Raw genomic sequence first — 27,359 nt, forward strand, 5'->3', positions numbered from 1 at the left:
CCTTAAGGTAGAAACATGCGGGGGAAACATCGACTAGTGTCATAAAGATTTGGTTTAAAATGATACAGGATGTGTAGATGGGTGAGAAAAACTTGCCTGCTAATTTCCAATTTTTGCCAAACAAGCATTTGTGACTTACTGTATTTTTTTATCTTTAAGAAGCCCGATTGACTTTGTACAGTATGTTTGAAGCTGGATACTTTGTCTAAATATGATTTCTTTTCTCCTTTATATTCCCTTTAAAGTACTTTTTTATTACAAAAATGTTACTAAATAATATTGGTGATTTTATATATATATTTATATACTGGGCAGTCATAAAGAGGATGGTTGAAGGTAAAGTTAGTACTCGCTCAATTTTTCTTGATTTGATCTAGAAACACTGAATGACCCAAATTCATAATTATTTTTGGCGCTAACAGACAGAAGCAATTTTAACAAACAAGGGGTTATTAAATTTAGAAACTTCTGTCGTCAGCTTTTTAATGAAGTGTTTCTATTTTAAGTTATGTGTTTCTAGATCTCCCTATTTTTTTTTTTTTTTTTAAATAATTGTTCTCAAAAAGGAAACACTTTATCAAAAAATCTGCCTAGAGAATTTAGATATTAGGCTTATTCATCACTTCAATTACAATTAATCTCACTGCATTAAATATCAGATTTTATTTTGTTGTTGTACATCCAGAAATTATACTCACTGCACTTTCCGTATTATTTTTCTTTCTCTTAGTGCATAGATTTAATCCTAAAATATGCACCTTTAATACAAATGAGCTCATACAGTAAGTGCATTAGATATCAGAAAGGGAAAGAAACTCTTTATAAAGCAATTAAACCAAAGATAAATTATTAATAGAATTCACTTCTCAGGTCAAGCATTTTTGTTGTATAACTACAATTTTGTCTTTATTTCCCTCATCAAATTGATACAGAGAGGAAATACTGCATGTGTAGAAATCCTAAGCACTATTAAAATGTAACATGAGTCGTGTATATCCATATACATATTATACAATGAATTGCAAGCTCACCTGAAAGAAGCCTGATCCCGATTTGGTAAGTGATCTTGAAATATACCCAGGCACCGAGTGACTGCATGGGCTCAAGTCTTAAATAATTTACCTCATTATAAAATAACAAAACTTTTATTTCCCACAAAAGGATCAAGCAACTCCAAATCCACAATAGAGATTGGAATTAAATTATATATAAACTGGCCTCAAAAAGAAACTTATAATTATGCACAAGGTCATATCTTAAAATCCTGTCCATAAAAATGAACAAAAATTACACACAGGATTACTTCAATACTCTACTTGTTCATTTTTATGGACAGGAATTTAAGATATGACCTTGTGAAAATCATAAGTTTCTTTTTGAGGCCAGTTTAGTAAGCTTTCTTGCATTAAGTTTTTCACAATCCAAGTACTACAATGGGCTGTGTGAGTGCGGAACTTAACATTTTGAGTTACGGAGCCCTTACAAAACTTTCCTTATTTCATCATTGTTCTTACATTCTACTCATAAATGTGACTCAACAGTAGTATGCGAGGCAAGTCAGTAATATAAGTTAAGTTATACTAATTTGTGGGAACATGTAGGCTATGTCCCATGATCAAAGTCGGTCATACAATAAACCACTGGTAGTAACAATTGTGGATGAAGCCATAAAAATGTTAGATCCTCGGCTGCAGGTATTTCAGAATGCCAATTCAGTCACCTGTTCGAAACATGTCTAATATATATTTCACATTGATGGATAGCGTTTTAATGATTGAGTTTTACGGCCATGATGCTCTAAAAAGATTTGTAAATATCTGTATTGTCAGACCCATATCAATCAAATGCAAATAACAATTCATCTACATATTTTAAGTTGTATACTGCAAAACTGGATGCTTATGTGCTTACTTATCGAGCGCTTTTAAAACATGCAAACATGAAGAGTCCTATCCACAAAAGTGTAAAGGGTTTTGAGCAAATCATTGATACACATAGTTATATACAAACAAGTAAACCTGCAAATGTGTGTCTCAACTCCATCAGCTCAGTTGGTAAAGCGCAGGACTTTGGTATAATTTCATGTTTTCAAGAGCCAGGAATTTTTTTTTTTCCAGGGGGCAAAGTGAATTTCAGGGGGGGCAAAATTGGCAAATTTTATGCAAAATTGCTGCAAAAAGTGGAAATTTACATGATTTGGGGGTTTTGCCTCAAAAGTGGGGGGCCAAGAAAAATATTTGTGGGGAAATGCCTCCCTCCCCCGTAGCGCCGCCACTGTCAAAAGCGCTCGATAGTAAGCACTTATGCTAACTATCGAGTTTTTACGGTATTGTACAATGAAATGCTTTGACATTCTATGCACCAGTAAATTCTACTCATAGTAAGTAGCAGCTTTTGCTTACATCTGCTCAGTATCTGCTGACATCTGGTGTGTTATTACAAATGTGTTCAATATCATGTCAAAGTCAATGACCAGACAGATTCAATCATATCGCGTCTCAAAATTACAATTATTCATAAGAATACATAAGCTAATTATATCATTCAGAAGACTGGGATAGAGTTTGATGCTGTCTTACATAATAAGCCTTGTCTTTTCATTTACACTATTTTCCAATTAAGGCCCGTTAAGCCGTGTTCAGAATGGAGTATTTAATGAGTAAAGGGGTATATACACTCTTAGAAAAAAAAGGTTCCAGAGGGGGTTCTTGAAATGACAAATGGTTCTTGTTGGAACATCACATCTCCAAAGAACCTTTTAAGGTTCTTTATGTTCTTGAAAAGGGTTCTAAATAGCAAAATGTGGGTTCTATATGGCTATAGGGTTCTTCCAAGAACCATAATTTTAAGGACAACGGGTTCCAGACTGTCAACACACACCTATGTTGCAATAATATACCTACACATGATAAATGAGTTTTAAATTAAATGTTTTTGTACTTAATCCTTTTGAACAATACTGTCTATAAAAAGTGAGCTTACTAGTTATTTTCTTTTCCTTAATTTATTTCATATACCTATTTCAATGATACACTGGTGAGAATTTCAATTAATTATTCCTGCTGCGTAACGATATGAAGTGTGCAGTAAAGCGGTCATCTAGCAAGTTCACATGTTGACACCATAGAATATATATTCTGCTTTTTAAACTTTTACCCCATAATTTCCCCCATTCTTCAAGCCATGCCTTTATCGGGGGCTAATTTATCGTTTAAGCTTCTTGGATGTATACATATTTCGCGGTTAGTGGTTCTTTGTTGCCCTTAATAAGAAATAAATAAATAAATAAATAAATAAAGAAGGTTCTTTCTAGAACCCATTAAAAAAGGTTCCATCAAGAACCTGTAGGGTGGGACAAACTGCAAGAACCATTAATGGTTCTTGAAATAACCATTAAGGTGCTTAATAGAACCTGAATGGGTTCTAGATAGAACCCTGTTTCATGGTTCTTTATAGAACCTCCACAAAAGGGTTCTTAAGTAGAACCTTACATGGTGCTCCCCACGGGACAAGCTTTAGCACCTTTTATGGTTCTAAATGGAACCTTTTTTTCTAAGAGTGTACCTCGAGTAAAGTACCCAGTCGGGTTGGGTTTGTGTCCATCGGGACAGTAGTCGGGGCAGCTTATCCCAACCTTAACCCGACTGATTTACCTATGAAAAAAGTTAGAGGTAAATCCTTAACACGTCCAGAGCAGTCAAGGTAGATGCCGGTGTTGATCGCACGTGAGGTAACAATCTATATAGGTAAACATGACCTTTTTGCCATTTGTTCTGTTCTTGCTCTAAAACTAGAAGAAGCAAAACATAACATACATTTTCTCCGCCAATATGGGTGTATGATGCGCAATTGCGCTTGTCTTTCTGCATTTGTCTTTTGGCATTCTCTTCTGCTTCTTCTGTGACAAAGTGAATTTCAGGGGAAAAATAAACAAATCATAAAAGAGCACATTTTCATTGGGTTTTAGAGGGGGGAAACTGGGGGAAATAGTTCTGACTGGGGGACATTTCCCCCTCCCATGGTGCAACCACTGAGTAATGATTTTGACTCTTTTTATTAGATCACGGTCATCACACAATATCAAACTGTTTACAATAAACTCAATGATTGTCATTAAACTTTTTGTATGAAACAGTCTACAGATCGAGTGTGCAGGAAAATGTGTGTAAAATATTTTTACCTTTTTCTTAAATGGGATGTCAAAAGTAACAGGAAGCTTGAACACACTTTTGTATTGGGCCAATACAACAAAATTGAGAGAGTGAAATAGAACCAGTGGGGGCGGATTGAACTGGTTCACTCACTCTTTCTGAACAAAAACGTGTTCATCGGTGCCACATGGAACTGACAGCATTTATATTGGTTGCTGGTGAAATTATTCTTATGCTTTACTAGCTATGATCACATCGTCTCTCAAGTGTCCCTGCATAATTACATTGCATATTAAATTAAAAAGACAGCCTAAATGCTTTCTAGCAGGGTGTGAGGCAATACAACACACCAATAATGTTTGCAAAAGAGAGTACATCATATTCTGGATTTGGGAGTAGTGCAAATTAACACAACATCATATGCAAAAATTGAGGTAGTGCAATACTTCAGCATTCAGATTGTCTGTGCTGAGGCAAAGCATACCAGGTTTATTTTCCTACCTGTCTGTACCTGTCCCCTACAACCACCACTATCAATAATTTTTCATTACATTAATATTTTACTTATATTCCTTCATAACCAACGTCACCATATATTTAATAACTCTATAAATATTTTGCGGTAAGTTGGCAATTCTGTAAGGAATAAAACCCATCAAATTACAACTTAATTTCCAATTGAACAAATATAACTTGTTTTTATATTTTGATGACACTATGTGACTTCACTCTTTTTGAGTTGGTATGGAGTTTTCAAAAAAGCTCAAGCTATTTTTCTTTAATAATGCATCTTGCTAAACAGCCCTGGGTACTACTCACTGGAAACGTGTATGCTACCTTTTAACAAAGTGCTATCAGCTTTTATGAATAAACTTGAAATAAGATGCAGAAAATGTTGACTGCAACTTGCTCCATTACACATCTTCCTGTCCTTGAATACATATTTAACTGTTCAGTCAATCACCATGCCCCATGATAAGCAAATTGCTAATAAATAAATCCAAAAGACTCAACCAAATAGCTTGTGACATGAAATTCAATTACTGCAATCACAGGAAAAAATCAAGTGAGAAAAATAATCACTGCAACAACTACGGATAATTAAAACTTGTCTTCTCAGAGGCGGAATCGAGATATAATTGGTCTAGCTGCCATTTACCAGATCACAAGTGACATATTTGCAATATTTTAGTCAAAGCATGTACAGGTCTGTATGCCCAGCCTGAAATTGATTACAAAGCAAAGAAAAGGTGTGATCCTTCATGAACTTTTAATAGCATTTACTTTATTCACTTGGAAAATGTCAAGAGAATACAGACAGCAACATTTTACTATTACAAATGATACATCTTCTCTGCACCATGTTGATTTCCTGAATGGTGCAAGTTAAAGGTATGCAATTTGGCATGTACCAGCATATTGGAAACTGCCCTACATAAAGTTTAATGTAAAGACTATGTGAAAACTGTTTCAACATTCTGCCAAGAATTGTCTGGTCCTGCTGCTAGTCAAGTGGAATTCTAAATACTAGTACCTGTAATCAATTTAAGCAGCCTTGTAATTAAAATGTTATTAATACCAGTATAGTTTTTGTAACTGTCATTTTTTGGTATTTTGCAATCACCTGCATGTTGTCAAACAATTTGTTTATTTTCGTCACTAATGATCAGACTGTTAATTGATGGGATGGCAGCGGGTGAATAGTTAGCTGTCACATGTTCTTCTCAACCTTTACCTTGAACATCTGTAAAATTTTGTCACATGTGATTTTGTTTGTTGACTATTTTTAATTGACTAAGCTGCCTGATTAATAGAGTGATTCAAATAGATTATATACAGTCAATTTGCAATCTCATTATTCAAACAAATTCTGTGTCACTGTAGTCTTTGTCAAAGACCTCGCGATCCTAGGGGGGGGGGGGCGAGCGCCGAAGGCGCGACAGCGAGCGCCGCAGGAAGCAGAATATGATAGATGGCGCTCTCACTACGGTGCTGGCCCAGGTAGCCAAAGCCTTGTTGAAAGGCTAGTGTCACTGCATTGATTTTATGTTTAATCAGGAAATTTGTTTGAACCATTTGCAGTTTATTCAGCTTTTGTTATTTGAATAATTGAGACCATAGTAATCTATCACTTGCATCAAGTTAAACGGTTCCGATCTATAATGAGATAACCAGGATGAGGTTTCAGAATTTTGTCCGATGGTTGCAAGTACCTTTTTGATAAGGGAGCATTTTTAACTATGCATAAAGAGACAGCATTATGTGACTTGTTCAAACAAACATGAGGACAATGTCAGTTGTTTTTGAGTTATTAAATCCTTAGGTTCCTCAATGTTTTTAAACAATAAAGATTGTAGATAAAAGTTTAAAATTGCAACTTCGCTTTCTACTTATGTCACATTTTAATAGTATTTACAAATATATAAAAGCTTATTAAAAGTTCTTGACCATGATGGACTAGTCTTCAAACTGACTCTTATAGCATTGTCATCATTTATTAAAAGTTCTTGACCATGATGGACTAGTCTTCAAACTGACTCTTTATAGCATTGTCATCATTTGTGGGAGTATTTACGCTATTGTCTAGAGGAAGCCAGGTGCACTCTGTCACCACAAAAGTCATCTCACTAGATGACATTTCTTCATTTTACTCAGAACATAAGTAAGAATTTCCTGTCAGAAATGTAATGTCACAGACAAGTATGTGGGATGCACCAACAAGCCAAACAGATCCAGGTCACAGCCCACTCCTAATCACTAGTCTAGTGCCTGACAAATGAAATCTAGATATTACTTGTAAATCAATAATGGTAACCTTCCTCCAATGTACAGGCAATTGTCATCTAATATTACGCTGTATCTATGATTATTTTGAAATCTAGTATGAATAGGTACTTCTATTGTCAATAATATTCTTTCAGAGAGCAATCAACTTGGTGTTTTAAACCGGGGTTTTAAAGTATCACTGCATCAGTTTATTGAAAACATGGTAACATATTGTTGTTGTTACTTCTTCAGATATAAGAACAATTTGTAATAGAAATAAGAAATATATTGTCCAGACAGACAGATAATACAACTTTTGACCAGAGTGTCATCCTTTTCAAGCCATTCCCATAAGACCACACCACATGCTCTGAACAGATCTATACTATTTGATTCCCCTAACATGATGACCAACTTCATCAGAATTGCAAGCCATGCTGAGGACCCTAACCTATTGTAAATCTCTGGATTAAGGACAGCTTACAGTTAAAGATTCAATTTACATGGATCATAAATCGCATTCGCTGTGGTTCAGTACAGATTAATGTGGACTTGTATAATGACGCTTCAGGAGTTTATACAGGGACACATTTGACGCAATTACATTAACAGGTTTGCTATATTTGAAAAGTACGTAAATGCATGTCATGATGAATGTATGCAGTGTTTCCTTACATGGCATACTAAAGTGGCTGGAAGAAACTTGTTTTTATGCATTTACCACAGAGTGCAATATCACAGTATGTCCGTTTAGACTTAATGCAAGCTGCAGAGTACCGTCAGTGGAGAAGCCAGTGGGGGTGTACAACTGTACATCACAAGTCGTCCGTATCCCCTGGGCCGTGTCTACCAACATTCCAAGGGAAAATCCATACTACACATCAAATAATTGGCCAAAATCTGCAATATGTTCTTCCCTTTCACCTGCTCACACTTTATATCTGATTCAAGTCAATTTTTGACAGTATGGCACTGAGTGGTTGGAGGGGTGGGAGACCACTGATGTAACAAGCTTTGCACAAGAACAGTTGGTGGTAGTACTCTCTAAATGTAAAAGAGTGAAAACCCATTCTGAATTTCAGAGTGAATTTAGTTAGCTCTAATAGAGTGGGTTTTAGCTCTAAAAGAGTGAAAACAGCACACACATTTCACTCGTGATTTCGAGTGAGCCTCACTCGCTCACAGAGTGGCTCAAAATCTCACTCTTTCTTGGAGTGAACTGTCAGCCAATCAGAACCGCCGAAAATCGGCCGATATTAATTGAACTTGTGTAACAAAATGGCGAACAGTGTGTGAATGAATGGCGAAGAGAAAGCGGATTTGAAGAAGAAATAGACAGCATACTCAATAGTGATTACATTTATGTGTAGGTCATAACTCGTAGCAAGTATACAATTGGTCTGGAGACAACGGCGGCAGTAAGCTTAAGTCATGTCTTGTTACCGGCCCAGTTGCCGGTATACATGTAGGCCTACGCATATGTAGGTTACGCCGCTTCACGCTTCTGTATAAATGCCACGTGTTATGTTCTACACCTAAGTGTACTCACCATTGAACAGTTTGACTATTAGCTTCACTAAATTCATAGTTTTTCATCATTCATCCCACACTGAATTCGACACATTGTGCATGTGCTTAAGCTTTAGACCAGTTCAAAATTCCTAGATCGGGCCCTACCCTAGCCTGGGGCCTAGCCTTACAACAATTTGAAGCACATAGTAGCTGTTATGAACTGCTATGATATTCTTGTATATAAAATAGGCCTAAATGAATAGATAAATAAATAAATGCTCTTTTCTGATTCACTCTTTTCCGGAGTGAATTTTTTCACTCTTTTTTAAGAGTGAACTTCACTCTAAAAGATGGGTCTCCCTGGCGGCTCTTTTTTGGAGTGAGATTTCACTCTTTTAGAGTGGTTTTTCACTTTTACATTTAGAGAGTATATGGCTATGCCACTGAGTACCACATGATGCACATTAAAAGTTGATCCGCTCTTCTGTGTAGCTTACTTCAATGTTTAATAAGTCTTTGTGATATATAGTAAGTAAATGACATTTAATTGTGAGCATCCTCAAGGTTAACCAATACTGGATATTTAAGCTGCTCAATATTGCATTAAAATATAATTCCCAGTAGCCAAGCATAATAAGTGAGTGAATCACATGCATGGTGGATAAACAGTACCATTCTACGCAGTGCAATATTATGGAAATTGGGATTATTATATCGAATTCAAAATATATTATTATGAGTATGCTCATTACCATCCAAATGTTTCATGCCGTGCAGCCAGCCAGCCTTCCTTTAATAAATTTGTACAAGGCAAGAGTATGCTGTCATGCTAAACTAGAATTAAGTAAATTGTGAATATTATTAATCAAAATTACTCAACTAGGAAGGAGGGTGCAAAGGTAACAAATGCTTCTTCATGATACTGATAGCAAACTGGTGCATATTCATCCACATTATTATTATCATCATCATCATCATCATTATCATTGTTATTATCAAAACAATGATTATTGTCTACTAAAGACAGCAAGTACTATTTGTAGGAGAGGTGATGGATGCTCTATCTATAGAGATCATAGCAGATCTATACTATCCACAGCAGACAATGCTGTAAACATACTGTAATTGTAAAGCCTGTGATTTAAAATATTGCAATATTGCTTTCAGCACACAATGTATTCAAAAGATTTCAAGTGCAATTTATTGATGATTTAATACAATAATGTGAATGACAGCTTTATCTATAGACAACATGTGCTGTCTTCTAAAGATAGCAAGTTGAATACAATGTACATAAGATTGTATTCAACACGTACATAGGCGGTGTCTTAAAAAGATATTAAGTGATATACAAATGCTGTCTACAGGAAAAAGCAAATGCTCTCTACAGAAGATAGTAAAATGCTATCTATAGAAATTAATAAATTCTGTCTACAGCCAATGCTGTCTATAGAACGTATCAAATGCTGTCTACAGAAGATAACAAATGCTGTCTACTGAAGATAGCAAATGCTGTCTACTGAAGATAGCAAATGTTGTCTACTGAAGATAGCAAATGCTGTCTACTGAAGATAGCAAATCATGTCAACAGGATGTATCAAATGCTGTCTACTGAAGATAACAAATGATGTCAACAGAATATATCAAATGCTGTCTACAGAAGATAGCAAATGATGTCATCAGGATGTATCAAATGTTGTCTACAGAAGATAGCAAATCATGTCAACAGGATGTATCAAATGCTGTCTACTGAAGATAGCAAATCATGTCAACAGGATGTATCAAATGCTGTCTACTGAAGATAAAAAATTTTGCCTCCAGCAGATAACAAATGCGTTCTACAGAACATAGCCAATTACTATCTAAAGCAGTTAGCAAATAAATCATGTCAACTAAAGATAACAAATGCTGTCTACAGAAAATAGCACATGCTGTCTACTGAAGATAACAAAATGCATATCTACAGAACACAGCAAATGCTGTCTACAGAAGATAGCAAATGCTATCTAAAGATAGCGAATGCTGTTTACAGAAGATGGCAAATGCTGTCTATATAATCTAAAGATTATCTAACGATAGCAAATGCTGTCTACTGAAGATAGCAAATGCTGTCTACTGAAGATAGCAAATGCTGTCTACTGAAGATAGCAAATGCTGTCTACTGAAGATAGCAAATGCATATCTGCAGAACACAGCAAATGCTTTCTACTGAAGATTGCAAATGCTATCTACAGAAGATAGCAAATACTGTCTACTGAAACTACTAAAAAGCAAACGCTGTCTACTGCAGATAGCAAATGCAGTCTACTGAAGATAGCAAATGCTGTCTACTGAAGATAGTAAATTCTGATTGTGGGATAGGCTTTTACGACAGAAATTCATAACAATTAATAGGTTTTTAGCGGAATCGCTGTCTGACAAGTTTAGAACTGTGAACCTTTCGTCAGGAGTAGCTCTGACTTCTTCAGGACAAAGTCCCTAAGAATGGGACACATAGGCCGCCCCTTGCCTACTGATGGCTCTGAAAAGAGCCGTTCACTGAAGGCTGCCCCTTGTCAACAGGGAACAAGCAGATCTTGCATATCTGCTAATTTTAAAGGTTTTGGTGGCTCTGAAAAGAGCAATTTACTGGAGACTGCCACTTGTCTACAGAAAAACAAGCAGACCTTGCCTATCTGCTAATTTTAAAGGTGAACGGCTCTCTGAAAAGAGCCGTTCACTGAAGACTGCCCCTTGTCAACAGAAAACAAGCAGACCTCGCTTACCTGCTAAATTGAAAGATTTGGTGGCTCTGAAAAGAGCCGTTCACTGAAGACTGTCCCTTGTCAACAGAAAACATGTAGACTGTATATACTGTAATACAAGTATATGGCTTACTCATGGACCAAACCCACTAATTGATAGTAACTTCTGTCTACAGAAGATAGCAACTGCTGTCTACTGAAGATAGCAAATGCTGTCTACTGAAGATAGCAAATGCTATCTACAGAAGATAGCAAATGATGTCTACTGAAGATAGCAAATGCTATCTACAGAAGATAACAAATGATGTCTACTGAAGATAGCAAATGCTATATACAGAAGATAGCAAATGATGTCTACTGAAGATAGCAAATGCTGTCTACAGAAGATAGCAAATGCTATCTACAGAAGATAGCAAATGATGTCTACTGTGGATACCAAATGTTATCTACAATAGACATCAAATGATGTCTACAGAAGATAGCAAATGCCATCTATAGAAGATAACAAAGATGACTATCTACGGGTGAGAGTAAATGCTGTCTACAGTGGCATATACCAAGGATGGGAAATGCTATTAACAAGTCACAGAGTGTTTACAACAGAAAATAACCAGTAGGAATTGATGTCTGTGGTAGATAACAATTGATATCCATGGAAGATATTCTGTTATAGAGAGTGATATCTACCATGGGTTGCAACAATAATCTACAAAAAAACATGAAGGATAAAGTTTGGCTAGAGAGCAAAGCAAAATATTTTCCACAGAAGATAGAGATTGTTTTCTACAGCAGATAGCATTTGCCATCTATTTAGGGATTCAATCATGTTTCACTGTTGTTCATCACCGATTAACAACGATGGCGTCCGGCGCGTCTGAGTGGTTTACTTCGCTCGGGCAGCTTTAGCTGCCCGAGCGAAGTAATCCATGCAGACGCGTCGATTCCGATTTGTTAAACGGTGCTGAACAATGGTGAAACATGATTGAATCCCTTTCAACAACGAAAAGAAGCTAAAGATCGTATAATTCACATTTATTTCACGAGGAATGTCAGTTAATCATTGCCACTCAGCCTTACAAAAACTTCGATGATTTCTATGTTGATATCAGTAATAAAACTACAGAATAAAACGGCAATGTTTAGCCGCTACCTGAAAAATACTGAATTCAACTTTAAGCATGCATACGCACAAAGGTTCCAGGCATGACGAATTTTACGCGCTCTCGCGTAACGCGTAGTCTCGCTGCGTTCGCAGATACGCTTACAGTAAAAGTGTGGGTTCATCACGGATTAACAACGGTTGGCTCCTGTACAAAGGTATAGGAAGAGTTGTTGAAAAAGAGATTAAGTGAGATGGTATTTGCTGACGGTAATAACAAGTGCCATCTACTGAAGATCATTGAAAGCTCTCTCCCCACATACACACCCCCACCCACCCCTCCCGAATTGTGTGTCAAGCGGGGACACTCGTGTGTCAAGCGGGGACACTCACACACATTGTGTGTTTTCAATCGACAAACTGGGGACAAAATGGTCGATTCCAAAAACATTTTTTGATGGAATAACTTACCATTCAGGGACATGACCCTACCTGTGTATATGTCCCCGCTTATTTATTGCATTTAAAATTTAAAATTAAAGTCTATCCAACCGGGGCCATCCCCGGTTAACAGATGTCCCCGGTTGTGTAATGAAAATCACACAACTGTCCCTGGAAGTGAACATTTTCAGGCGCACCCCCACAAACATACACCCATCCCCCTCCCACACATATCAACATACAACTCACTGCATGTGCGCAAACACATCCCCGACTACCTATTTAAAACAAATCGTTGCAATCAAACACTGCCCTGCACATTTTCAGAAGGTAAAAAAGTACATAGAATAAACAATGTTGTCCCCTGTTAAGATGTTTTTGAAAAGCCAGCTGCCTTTGAAGAGGATCCTCTTGATAGGACATTTATACACACCCTTGGGTATTGAAGTATACTACAAGTGAATGAGTCTGCTTGCTAATGCTTGCTTTCTCATACTTTCTCATTCTTTATTTTTTCTCTAATACTTTGCACGTAAAATCAACAATTGTTGAGATCATTGATTTAATACCTTGTCAAGATTTTGAAAGGGCAGCTGCTTTACATGTGGCTTTTGATAGGTCATTAATACACATCCTTGCCTCTTGTAGTCTCAATCTCTGATCTATCTCTCTGTTTTCTCATCTCTCTCTTTCATCTCTTCCCACTCTCTCTCTCTCTCTTCCTCTCTCTATTTGTCTGTCTATACGTTTGTGTATCTATATCCATTTGGCACCCATCTGAGACACCAACAACAGTTAGAATAACTATATTACTGAATAATAAGCTTTTTATATCATTGACTTCCCTTTGAAAGGCACGACCAACTTTTTATTAGTGTTGAGTATGTATCTAGGGCATACATTTCTCTTTTTTTTTTTTTTTTTGCAACTTCAAAACTTTTTTGATATTGTAGATATATTAGTGTGAGTATTCAATAAGAGAGTGAATATACCTTTTCATATTTATTTCATTTTGGCAACATATACCCTCAGGGTAAAAATATACTCCCCTCAAATTTCAAAAAGTGAGGTATAAAGTTGCCAATACAACACAAACTTGTATGACCAAAGTGTAAGGAGATCCTCCCTCTAATTGATTCTTACTCCGTAATGCCTGGTTGTAATCCATTGCTACCAAGTTACCAACCTCTTACACAAGTCCTGTGTCTAACACTCTTTGAGGGGATATCAAGCAGATGACATCGGTATACTGGTTGAGCTGGTAAACAGCAATCAATCTTAAAGGATGTTATTTGTTACCTGTGGACGTGTTCATGCCCGTCAGCTGCTGTCCGATCTATGGGCAATTTAGAATTGCAACAGCGACAGGTGATTTGGACTTGGAAGATTACAGACCGTCTGAGAAAAATACGTTTAATGGAGGAAATGTACAAGATTGAATTGGGCTTTATCTATTTCAGAAATGAATGATATCAATAATATTATCATTTGATAGATGCCACAGTGTAGCCTATATCAATGAAATTGTATCATGCCTGAAAGTATCATGAAGTATAAAAAATAAAAATATCTTTTTCCATTTTATTATTTATAGATCTAATATGATACACTTCTACAATTATACAGAACTACTTTGATATCTGCTTATATTTTAGCTTTTTGTAGAGCAGCGCACATGCCAACATCAATGACTTTACTTATTCATCTTTCTTCAAATCCATAAACATCTTTGTCAAAAGCTATTTTTCAATCTTCTCAAAAATTCCCAAAGCTTACAAATATTGTAATTTTATTTTATACTGTTTTAGTTGCACTTGAAATACAAATGTTGCATTACACTATATATTTTAACAGATCAGTTGTATTGCCACCAAAATGGTTTTTTTTATGCAAATGCAGGAGCTATTTTTTACAGTATTCCCCAATGTGTTAGAATGTGTTTGTAAAATGTTGTTTTGTGTGAAAAGTGCAGTATGTGAATTTTGTCAAGTAGTCCAGAGTATTCAGATATTACGAATGCTTTACTTGAGGCAGGAATATGGCATATTATTTAAGTCACAATTTCATATTTAGTCAACACACTTCTAATTATATGCCAATATAAACAAATTGATGGGTAATTCTCATTAATGTCACGTACCTCTCATAAGGAAATTGAAATTTCAAATATCCATTCAAAATTTGACCTGCTACCTACATTTAACATGAACACAACACTGTTTAGAAGAACTGGATTGAAACTTTAGAAATGCAATTTATTGGTCGCTAGAGTATGAAAAACCAAATTTAAAACATTTGAAGTCACTTCAAAACATTATCAAAGCTCTTATTTCATTCAGACAGAAATGCAAAAGAGTCAACCAATTCATGTCTCAATAAACTAGGAGGAAATGACTGCACTTTGCAGGGAAATCAAAATCATGCCTGGAATGCTGAACATAATGCCCTACTTAAATACTCATGAGCTATAATGGTCCCATTTCAACTGGTTTACTTCAATAACATTAATTTAACAGCATTGGCTCAACGATGAAAATATTCATTCAAGATTTCACACCATTAAATTGAAATCTGGTGCAATCTATATTAATATTGGTTTTGTTTATAAGAAAACTGGTTATACAATAAATTTTTACAGTACAGCTCAACTGATCATACTTTTCCTACATTCGACCTTGCATGATTTTTGAGTTGACACAGTCATGAAAATAACTATAGATACTTGACAAGACCATTAGTAGCCCAGTTCTGAACCTTTTCATTGATCATTCATAACAATAGGTATCTGATGGATCAGTGAAGATAAGAAGGGATTATAATATCCGTAACCTTGATATTATAGTACATCTCGAGGAAAAAGTGCAATGGACATGTTTTCATTTTATGTTTCAAATATCCCGCGCATGAAAATTGAGTATTTAACCCAAAATGGAAAATGGAACAATTTATTGGAAATCTGTTTTAACAGATTTATTTGACATCTTTTTCTGCACTGTATTATACCTAAATTAAGAAATTTGATAAATATTCAAAGAAAATATAGGTCATCCAAAAAATTGTGATTTTTACATATTTTGGGGCAAAAAAGGAAAAATAAGCAAAAATATCAAAATCTGTCTAACAGTGTCATTCATCAAGTCATAACAAACGGCCTACATGCTTAATTTCTAATAAAATATTGAAATTGTGAAAAATATAGGTATTTATTGATTTTCATGTTTTTTCTTGCAAATATGCTAATAATATGCAAATTATGAAATTGCAAAATAAAGTTTCTACATAGCATACATCTTTCAAGTATGATGTTCAAAATGACAGACATCAAAAAGAGATTCGATGAAATGTAAAGGTGTAGTAACAATTTTGGCATGGACTGTCTGGTTAGGCAAAGTACGGTAAGTTGAGCTGTATATATTTTGAACATGTAGTAGAATAATCAAATAGCTGCCGTATCTACTTTTCTCAAAAAAAGTCCTGTACCTCAATAATGATGAGACTATATATAGATCTTGTGAAGAAACTAGAATAGCTCTTTTCCTATTAGCTTTAACACAATTGAAGCTCTTTTCCTATTAGCACGTAAATTTGCATGCCATGTATCGAGTTATATATCTTGATGTTGCAACCCTAGAATGTTCACATTACTGTAACACCATGACACAACAAATAAGTTTTGAGATACACTAATATGTAAATTCAATGGCATTTCTTGATTGTTTTATGGAAATATTGCTGTTGGACTAGACATCAATTTCCTGTGCACTGTTAATGTTGCAATATTTTGTGTATGATCACATCTCAGGATGGAAACACAATTTAATATGATCGCAGGTGGCTTTCTATATATGATTTTTAGGTCAATTATTTACAACAACAAAACACCATCAGACAACTCAATGGTAGGAGGAATAAATTTGCTGCATGTACAGGTATATTAAACAAAAACATTTATATAAATGCAAAAAAGTTATAATTATCTATTTATTGTATTTACTAAAATAATGCAATAGCTGTTTACAGACAGTTTAATCATCATGATTTGGACATCAATTGGCAATTATGCAACAATGAATCATAATGCAAAGAGAGAAAATAAACTTATCTAATTTCCCAATGTTTCATTTACCTCTAAAAAGCAAAGTACTTAGTACACTTGTGTGAGAGCAGTGACATGGCAGACACAGTTACTGCAGCAAAGCCACACCACATGTCGCATTCAATTGCAACCAAATTAACAGTAAGATCTGTGTGATTAACAGCACTGACAGTATGTGCTACATTTATCTATCTCACCAGCCTCACCTGTCAGATGGGCTCATGTCAATGCTAACATTTGGTGTAATTAAACTTCACATCTGCAACATTAACGCTTTTTCAATGGAAATGTTTGTGAAAATTTACTAATGTAAATGCAACAGAGAAGAACTGATGAAACCCATTTAAAATTTGATAAATGTACTGCAATTTTATTGAGGATTTACATTCCACACAACAAAAAGGATTGTCAAGATGCAAGTCTTATGAAATGGCATTTCCTGAAAGATGTAAAAGTTTGTAGAAATTGGCCTTGTGTGTCAGCTTGTCACCGGGGATGAGGTAGTGGGTGCCGTAACCCTCTCCTATTGTGGGACCATTGTTGAGTTTCTACGGGAAGATCATTTAAAACAAATAAACACATGAATGAATATTGAAGGAAATTGCAGCCTTTTATGTCTGTTTATCTAGGTCTAGGTCATTAGATTCTCTTTTGAGCCGACTGACACAATCTCGTGTCAATGGTTCAGAATAGGGTGCAAAGGTAACAAATGCTTCTTCATGATACTGATAGCAAACTGGTGCATATTCATCCACATTATTATTATCATCATCATCATCATTATCATTGTTATTATCAAAACAATGATTATTGTCTACTAAAGACAGCAAGTACTATTTGTAGAAGAGGTGATGGATGCTCTATCTATAGAGATCATAGCAGATCTATACTATCCACAGCAGACAATGCTGTAAACATACTGTAATTGTAAAGCCTGTGATTTAAAATATTGCAATATTGCTTTAAGTGAGATGGTATTTGCTGACGGTAATAACAAGTGCCATCTACTGAAGATCATTGAAAGCTCTCTCCCCACATACACACCCCCACCCACCCCTCCCGAATTGTGTGTCAAGCGGGGACACTCGTGTGTCAAGCGGGGACACTCACACACATTGTGTGTTTTCAATCGACAAACTGGGGACAAAATGGTCGATTCCAAAAACATTTTTTGATGGAATAACTTACCATTCAGGGACATGACCCTACCTGTGTATATGTCCCCGCTTATTTATTGCATTTAAAATTTAAAATTAAAGTCTATCCAACCGGGGCCATCCCCGGTTAACAGATGTCCCCGGTTGTGTAATGAAAATCACACAACTGTCCCTGGAAGTGAACATTTTCAGGCGCACCCCCACAAACATACACCCATCCCCCTCCCACACATATCAACATACAACTCACTGCATGTGCGCAAACACATCCCCGACTACCTATTTAAAACAAATCGTTGCAATCAAACACTGCCCTGCACATTTTCAGAAGGTAAAAAAAGTACATAGAATAAACAATGTTGTCCCCTGTTAAGATGTTTTTGAAAAGCCAGCTGCCTTTGAAGAGGATCCTCTTGATAGGACATTTATACACACCCTTGGGTATTGAAGTATACTACAAGTGAATGAGTCTGCTTGCTAATGCTTGCTTTCTCATACTTTCTCATTCTTTATTTTTTCTCTAATACTTTGCACGTAAAATCAACAATTGTTGAGATCATTGATTTAATACCTTGTCAAGATTTTGAAAGGGCAGCTGCTTTACATGTGGCTTTTGATAGGTCATTAATACACATCCTTGCCTCTTGTAGTCTCAATCTCTCATCTATCTCTCTGTTTTCTCATCTCTCTCTTTCATCTCTTCCCACTCTCTCTCTCTCTCTCTCTATTTGTCTGTCTATACGCTTTGTGTATCTATATCCATTTGGCACCCATCTGAGACACCAACAACAGTTAGAATAACTATATTACTGAATAATAAGCTTTTTATATCATTGACTTCCCTTTGAAAGGCACGACCAACTTTTTATTAGTGTTGAGTATGTATCTAGGGCATACATTTCTCTCTTTTTTCTTTTTTTTGCAACTTCAAAACTTTTTTGATATTGTAGATATATTAGTGTGAGTATTCAATAAGAGAGTGAATATACCTTTTCATATTTATTTCATTTTGGCAACATATACCCTCAGGGTAAAAATATACTCCCCTCAAATTTCACAAAGTGAGGTATAAAGTTGCCAATACAACACAAATTTGTATGACCAAAGTGTTAATAAATCCTCCCTCCAATTGATTCTTACTCCGTAATGCCTGCTTGTAATCCGTTGCTACCAAGTTACCAACCTCTTACACAAGTCCTGTGTCTAACACTCTTTGAGGGGATATCAAGCGGATGTCATCGGTATACTGGGTGAGCTGGTAAACAGCAATCAATCTTAAAGGGTGTTATTTGTTACCTGTGGACGTGTTCATGCCCGTCAGCTGCTGTCCCATCTATGGGCAATTTAGAATTGCAACAGCGACAGGTGATTTGGACTTGGAAGATTACAGACCGTCTGAGAAAAATATGTTTAATGGAGGAGATGTACAAGAAGATTGAATTGGCCTTTATCTATTTCAGAAATGAATGATATCAATAATATTATCATTTGATAGATGTCACAGTATATATCAATGAAATTGAATCATGCCTGAAAGTATCATGAAGTATAAAAAATAAAAATATCTTGTTCCATTTTATTATTTATAGATCTAGTATGATACACTTCTACAATTATACAGAACTACTTTGATTTCTGCTTGTATTTTAGCTTTTTGAAGAGCACTGCACATGCCAACATCAATGACTTTACTTATTCATCTTTCCTCAAATCCATAAACATCTTTGTCAAATACTATTTTTCAATCTTTTTGAAACATTTCCCAAAGCTTGCATATATTGCAATTTAATTGTATACTGTTTTGCTTGCACTTGAAATACAAGCATTACATTACACTCTATATTTTAACAGATCAGTCATATTGCCACCAAAATGGGTATTTTTTTGTGTGTGCAAATGCAGGAGCTATTTTTTACATTGTTCCTCAATGTGTTAGAATGTGTTTGTAAAATGTTGTTTTATGTGAAAAGTGCAGGTATGTGAATTTTGTCAAGTAGTCCAGAGTATTCAGATATTATGAATGCTTTACTTGAGGCAGGAATACGGCATATTATTAAAAGTCAAAATTCCATATTTAGTCAAAACACTTCTAATCATATGCTAATATAAACAAATTGATGGGTAATTCTCATTAATGTCACGTACCTCTCATAAGGAAATTAAAATTTCAAATATCCATTCAAAATTTGACCTGCTACCTACATTTAACATGAACACAACACTGTTTATAAGAACTGGATTTATTGGTCGCTAGAGTATGAAAAACCAAATTTAAAACATTTGAAGTCACTTCAAAACATTATCAAAGCTCTTATTTCATTCAGACAGAAATGCAAAAGAGTCAACCAATTCATGTCTCAATAAACTAGGAGGAAATGACTGCACTTTGCAGGGAAATCAAAATCATGCCTGGAATGCTGAACATAATGCCCTACTTAAATACTCATGAGCTATAATGGTCCCATTTCAACTGGTTTACTTCAATAACATTCATTTAATATCAATGGCTCAACTATGAAAAAATTCATTCAAGATTTCACACAATTAAATTGAAATCTGGTGCAATCTATATTAATGTTGGTTTTGTTTATTAGAAAAAAGGATACACAATATGTAAAGAATAAGATTTGAATTGGTCACGATACATAGTGTTCAATCTTGCCACAGATGTGAAGTACATTTTAATGATCTGAAGTACCCCTTTTCTTCTGTCTTTTCTTCTGTCTTTCTTCTGTCTTTTCTTCTGTCTTCCTTCAAGAAATTTCAGCATGATTTTGTACAGAGAGTATGCAAGTCCCGACATCATGGACTTCCAAGGTTCAGTCGTAACAATCGTAATAGTCAATCTTATTGTTTTTCCTAGTCAGAGAAATCAGGCAGGGACTGATTTCAATACCCGGTTTCAATAATCATAGCTGTTGCATGTCACTAAAAGACCGAGTTGCATGCCACGCACCTTGGCCAAACATTCTATAAATGAATATAGAAGAACAGCAAACATTATTTGCATTACATTCCCGAGATTGACTCTACATCATAATTATGCAAAATTTGGGCAAAAACGAAACAAGGTTCTTTTTCTATAACTGGTGAGAGTGTGCCCATTGAGGGTACTATAATGTACTTTTTTACTAAAATAAAGTCCAATTTCTTTCAAATGACCTTTGCTATTTTGCTGAATTTTTTACAGTATATATTTTGAACATGTAGTAGAATAATCAAATAGCTGCCGTATCTACTTTTCTCAAAAAAAAGTCCTCTACCTCAATAATGATGAGACTATATATAGATCTTGTGAAGAAACTAGAATAGCTCTTTTCCTATTAGCTTTAACACAATTGAAGCTCTTTTCCTATTAGCACGTAAATTTGCATGCCATGTATCAAGTTATATATCTTGATGTTGCTCTCCTAGAATGTTCACATTACTGTAACACCATGACACAACAAATAAGTTTTGAGATACAATAATAATTTTTTATGTAAATTTAATAGAATTTCTTGATTGTTTTATGGAAATATTGCTGTTGGACTAGACATCAATTTCCTGTGCACTGTTAATGTTGCAATATTTTGTGTATGATCACATCTCAGGATGGAACCACAATTTAATATGATCACAGGTGGCTTCTCTATATTCTATATATGCTTTATTATAGATCAATTATTCACAACAACAAAACACCATTATCAAACAACTCAATGGTACACTGCAAAAACGCCGGTGTTAAAAGTAACACCGAGGGTGTTGATTTCAACACCGGTGTTGTGTTCTGAGAGGTCCACACTTTTCGGTGTTAAATGAAACACTGCTAGGTGTTATTTTGACACTACGAAGTGTTATTTTGACACTGTATCCTGGTGTTAATTTCGGGGTTAATTTGATCCTTTTTCCGGTGTTAATTTCATATTCAACACCACTGGGTGTTGATTTGATCCTTTTGCCTAAATTTTCTATATTCAACACCAATGTGATGTAAATTTAACAGCACTGGGTGTTGATGGAACATATTTAACACTGCGGCGGTGTTCTGAGAGGTCCACACTCTTTGGTGTAGAAGTGACACTGGTACAGGTGTTGAAATTATCATCTTTAATCATTGTTAACATCTTAATCAATGAACATGAATTGTTTCTGTTGCTTCTGTTGGTTTCCACCCAAATAATAGATCACTTAGATCTACAAAAAAGTCCATGCAGTGCACATTTAAGATTTTGTATTGACACCATATTGGTGTTAATCTAACAATCTAACACCGTAAATTAACACCAGAAGCTTCAACACCAGCTCGGTGTTGCATATTCAACACCGGAGTTTTTGCAGTGTAGGAGGAATAAATTTGCTGCACGTACAGGTATATTAAACAAAAACATTTATATAAATGCAACAAATTATAATGATCTATTTATTGTATTTACTAAAATAATGCAATAGCTGTTTACAGAAAGTTTAAATCATCATGATTTGGACATTAATTGGCAATAAATGCAACAATGAATCATAATGCAAAGAGAGAAAATAAACTGTTATCTAATTTCCCAATGTTTCATTTACCTCTAAAAAGCAAAGTACTTAGTACACTTGTGTGAGAGCAGTGACATGGCAGACACAGTTACTGCAGCAAAGCCACACCACATGTCACATTCAATTGCAACCAAATTAACAGTAAGATCTGTGTGATTAACAGTACTGACAGTATGTGCTACATTTATCTATCTCACCAGCCTCACCTGTCAGATGGGCTCATGTCAATGCTAACATTTGGTCTAATTAAACTTCACATCTGCAACATTTACGCTTTTTCAATGGAAATGTTTGTGAAAATTTACGAATGTGGGTATACCTGTAAATGCAACAGAATCAAAGAAGAACTGATGAAACCCATTTAATATTTGATAAATGTGCTACAATCGGGGCTGCAATATTAGTACAAATTGCACACTTTTATTGAGGATTTACATTCCACACCACAAAAAGCATTGTCAAGATGTAAGCCTTATGAAATGGCATTTCCTGCAAGATGTAAAAGTTGGTAGAAATTGGCATTGTGTCAGATTGGCGTAGAACGGGGATGGAGGTAGTGCGTGTTGTAACCCTCTCCTATTGTAGAGTCATTGTTGAGTTCCTAGGTCCTAGGAGAAACTAATGTTTGATGACAAAATACTTAAATTTTACTTTAACTTAAAGTTACTTGAAGAATGTTTTTTTTTTATGTAACTACCTGCTCCCTGTTTAAATACACTATCCTTAAACTGGATCAGATTTGAATGTTTAGTTCCTGAAATATACTGCTGCAAAAATGAAGAAAAAAGACACTGAAAATTTCTTTTTTGGACACATATGAAATTCATTTTACCATTGCTTGAACATAATACTTATTATATACAATCTGATAAGTGATTTCAAATTAAATGAATTGTTTTCTCAACCTACTTTTATTGTTTCATTATTTAAACATATCAACCTCATCATCAGAAGCTTAAGTCCAAACACTGCTATGTACACTACTTGGGAATAAAATCTGGGTCATTTATGTCACTTTTCATTAAAAACCGTTGGCTATAATTTTTTATGACAAAGCTAAACAATCATCAATGAATAAAATATGTGGGGTTTGGAAACATGACAAACAGCCATGTTTTATTCACATTTTTACGATTCAGACACGGACATAGGGAGTGCAACTTGGTGCTAGGATCAAGACAACACTATTCCCTCACATCTGCGCAAGATGCAATTTTTACAGCAACATGTAAGAACCCTTTGGCCAATGTGTGCATGCATATGTCAGGAAAAAGTTACAATACAAAAACAAAAACAGATTAACACTTTCCTGAACAAAAAACAAAACAACAAGAAAAACCCTAAGCATCTAGGTATTGATCTCTGTCGTTCCCAAAATGAGTCCAAAGAATCCACACTTAGTCAACAAATTTATAATGCTAAAAGTACTAATAAAAGTGTATATAATAAACTCTAAAAAAGTATATTGAACATGTTACCAGGCTGTCCCAAAAGTAATTCCATCCATGTTTGGTTACATTTCTTAGTTTTAAACTTCTTCATGTATTTTTTTAAGTGTAATCAAATTCATCTGATATGAAAAGATTTGGTCTTATACTTTAAGCTATATTGAGAACTGGGCTAATTACTCTTTAGGCTAATATACATACAAGACTTGTTACCAAATCCCAAAATAGTTGTATTATACATACGATTCCAGAAGGCAATTACTTAAGTGCCCTATATTCTCAATCCCAAAGACAAGTATTTCTTGTTGTGAATGTCAAATATAGGCCCCTATATCCATGGGTCAGTGCAAGAAATTTGCCACTGGCATTTTGAGGTGAAATTGAGTTGTTAAGGATAGGTAAATAAACAATGAAGTTCTACATATCTGCTAAGGACCAACAAAATTATCTTGATGCATTCATGCATTCCTTAACTCATCACATGGAAGTAGGGGTTACCTGGTTATAGTCTCACCCATGAATAGATGTGGCTCAACTTGCCAATCTACTTCATCTGGTATTATCAATTGCATAACCCCTCAGACGACATTAATGTACTCATTAGATTATATCCAGTATGTCTTCTTACAGGAGAAAAGGGGTTAAGGTATTGATTGGTATAGTGCATGTCTAGCAGCTTCCCTCAGCACAGCCTGCACAGATGGTTGAGATATTAACCATTTGTTACTTTATGTATGTATTATGTACTATATATGTAGGTAACATGATTTTTAGGTCAAAACTGTGATTTTGGGTCAAAAGTGTGATTTCTGGTCAAAATGTTGGGAGGTAAAAAAGTGAGCCTATCCAACAGTCAAAGTGTTGAGTCACACTTTTGATTACATTGGATTCTTTCACTGTACAAAGTATAGTATGGAAGATTCTGAGAACATAATAATGGTTGTTCATGAAACCAAACTTTAACCAAAAGTCTTACATAATGCTATTTTACAAGTTGACCTGAAATGACCTGTGACCTCTGTAAATTACCTTGAACACCACGAGTTTCAAAATATTGGACAAGGCATTTTAAAACTCATAGCATACACAGTGTAGACGAGTGATTGAGTTAGTCTATGGCAATATTGAATCTGATATTGAATATTGCACCCAATTGGGAAACATATCAATGAATACAGTCCAAGTGTTGAGTCCAAGTGTTGATTATATTGGACTCTTTAACTCTGTACAAAGTATAGGGAGCAAAATTCTTAAAAAATAATATGGTTGTAATAGGATTTGAACTGTTAACCAAAAGCCTTACATAATGTTGACAGACACACACACTCTTACTGATGGACACATGATTTGTGATGTCATAAGTTCTTTTCCTTCGGACGACCAAGAAATTACAGAATGCAAGTACAAGGTTTATGGGTATACTATACTTAATAGACAAACCTGAAGTTAAAAACAAAAGGAAATGTACAAGTGGCCGATGGTCGATCCCAAGCTGCCCATGCCATAACTGACAACCACCAACCCAGTCTGGGACAAAGCATACATTGCGATTGTTTTCCTGTGCTGAAAATGAAAATCATACCTAATCTTTTACCAAAGGGGTGTGAAATGTTCCTGTAACCGAACTTATAGTATTTTATCAAATTAATTATTTTGTGGGTAATTTTTAAAAAGTGCATACTTTTTATTTGTTGTAAGCTATTTTATCCAATAATGCGCATACATCCCTGTTATCCCTAATGTGATATGTTGTCATATAGCATTCTGCTGTTGCCTTGTCTACGTAATTGGAGCCTACGGATATGTGACAAATCCATCATTTTACTACCTTGTGTTACTGGAATTTGAATGCAGTAAAAAATGCAATTTCCTTCCTAATGTATCAAATATCAGACAGAGATTCCTCCTCCAAATGATGCTTTCAAATTGCCTTCCTCTCTAACAATGTAAAAGACACACATCATAACATTAAACAAAACATAAACAGTAGCAAATGTATGAAGTGTTAATTAAGATCCATTCCACATTAGGGACAGAAAATACTGAAACAATGAAACAATTTAATTTTCTTTTTCATTTTCATTTGTGAAAAACTTGGGCTAATGTGTTACCAAAATATGTGTGGGTGTAAGTAGTACACAAATAGTTTGTTTCTCACCCAATGGGCATATCATTTTTCCTCAGTCTACTACACTAATGTCATCTTCCACCCACCCTCCCACTATAGCCCTAAAGATGCGCATTTCTCATCTCAAAACTCCTAACACCTTGATGTACTTCTGGTACCTGCTTACTGAGATCAAGACAAAATCTTAGGCAGCGCTACATTCATTAATTCATTACCTCTTACTAAATAAAAAGGATTAATGTATCTCAAGATATCCAGCATGGCCCATAGATCTATAAATATCAGGTGTAACTTACCCATCAACTTGATTTAGCAACATACTCTCCAATATTAATGCATTCCTTTCACATGGAAGAAGGGGTTACCTGGTTACAGTCTCACCCATGAATAGATGTGGCTCAACTTGCCAATCTACTTCATCTGGTATTTATCAATTGTATAACCCCTCAGACGACATTAATGTACTCATTAGATTATATCCAGTATGTCTTCTTGCAGGAGAAAAGGGGTTAAGGTATTGATTGGTACAGTGCATGTCTAGCAGCTTCCCTAAGCACAGCCTATACAGATGGTTGAGATATTAACCCTTCGCCCCTTCGTGTAAGTATAATAGCATATTTGTAGGCAACAGCAAATTGCTTGAGCTTCATGAAAATTTTAGCATTTTAAGTTTAGCTAAATTATATACTTCATAATGGGAAATGTATGGCTACACACATGCCTAGATGGGTTTTTTCTTTCTTTCTCCTCCCTCCCTTCCTTCTTTCTTTCCTTCCCTGCTCTCTTCTCCCATCCCGCCCTACTTCCATACAGACCTTTATTCCCTTCTTCATTCCCTTTCATCCAAAGGGATGCAATAATTTCCATGTGACACCATGAGAGACGTCACAGAATAAAAGAGAAATATTTGTGACTTTATGATTTTAAAAAGCGATATAATTTCAAAGTTTGAACATCTGACAGGAATAACCAACCATGGTATAAATGTTATATGACATATTCCACTGAGCCTAACAGCTATCAATAGCATGCAAATGTATATGCATGTGGGCACATTACACCATCTTCGTGCTATTTGTTCAAGGCTAAGGGGAGAAAGTTTGTCTCAAAAGCCACCGCACATCTATTTGGATATGCCATATACCCCTACACAATCAAATCATTTGGATTTTGTTTCAGTTTCAGAAGAATTACAGCAGGAGAAAAAAGTGCAACAAATAATCAATTATTTGCAAATTATATGTGGGCCATGAGTGGTTATAAACCCTACTGCCCCAGTTGCTTTTTGGTGCG

The 27,359-nt window shown here is 35.3% G+C and overlaps 1 protein-coding gene across 2 annotated transcripts in view; it reads right to left on the reverse strand.

The window, feature by feature from the left end:
* Positions 1-27,359, reverse strand: part of LOC140149264 (protein kinase C delta type-like) — a 285,297-nt gene that overhangs the window by 120,818 nt on the left and 137,120 nt on the right. The gene's annotated exons all lie outside the window — the stretch shown is intronic.

The sequence above is a fragment of the Amphiura filiformis genome, chromosome 3 (assembly GCF_039555335.1).
Source record: "Amphiura filiformis chromosome 3, Afil_fr2py, whole genome shotgun sequence".
Classification (NCBI taxonomy): domain Eukaryota; kingdom Metazoa; phylum Echinodermata; class Ophiuroidea; order Amphilepidida; family Amphiuridae; genus Amphiura; species Amphiura filiformis.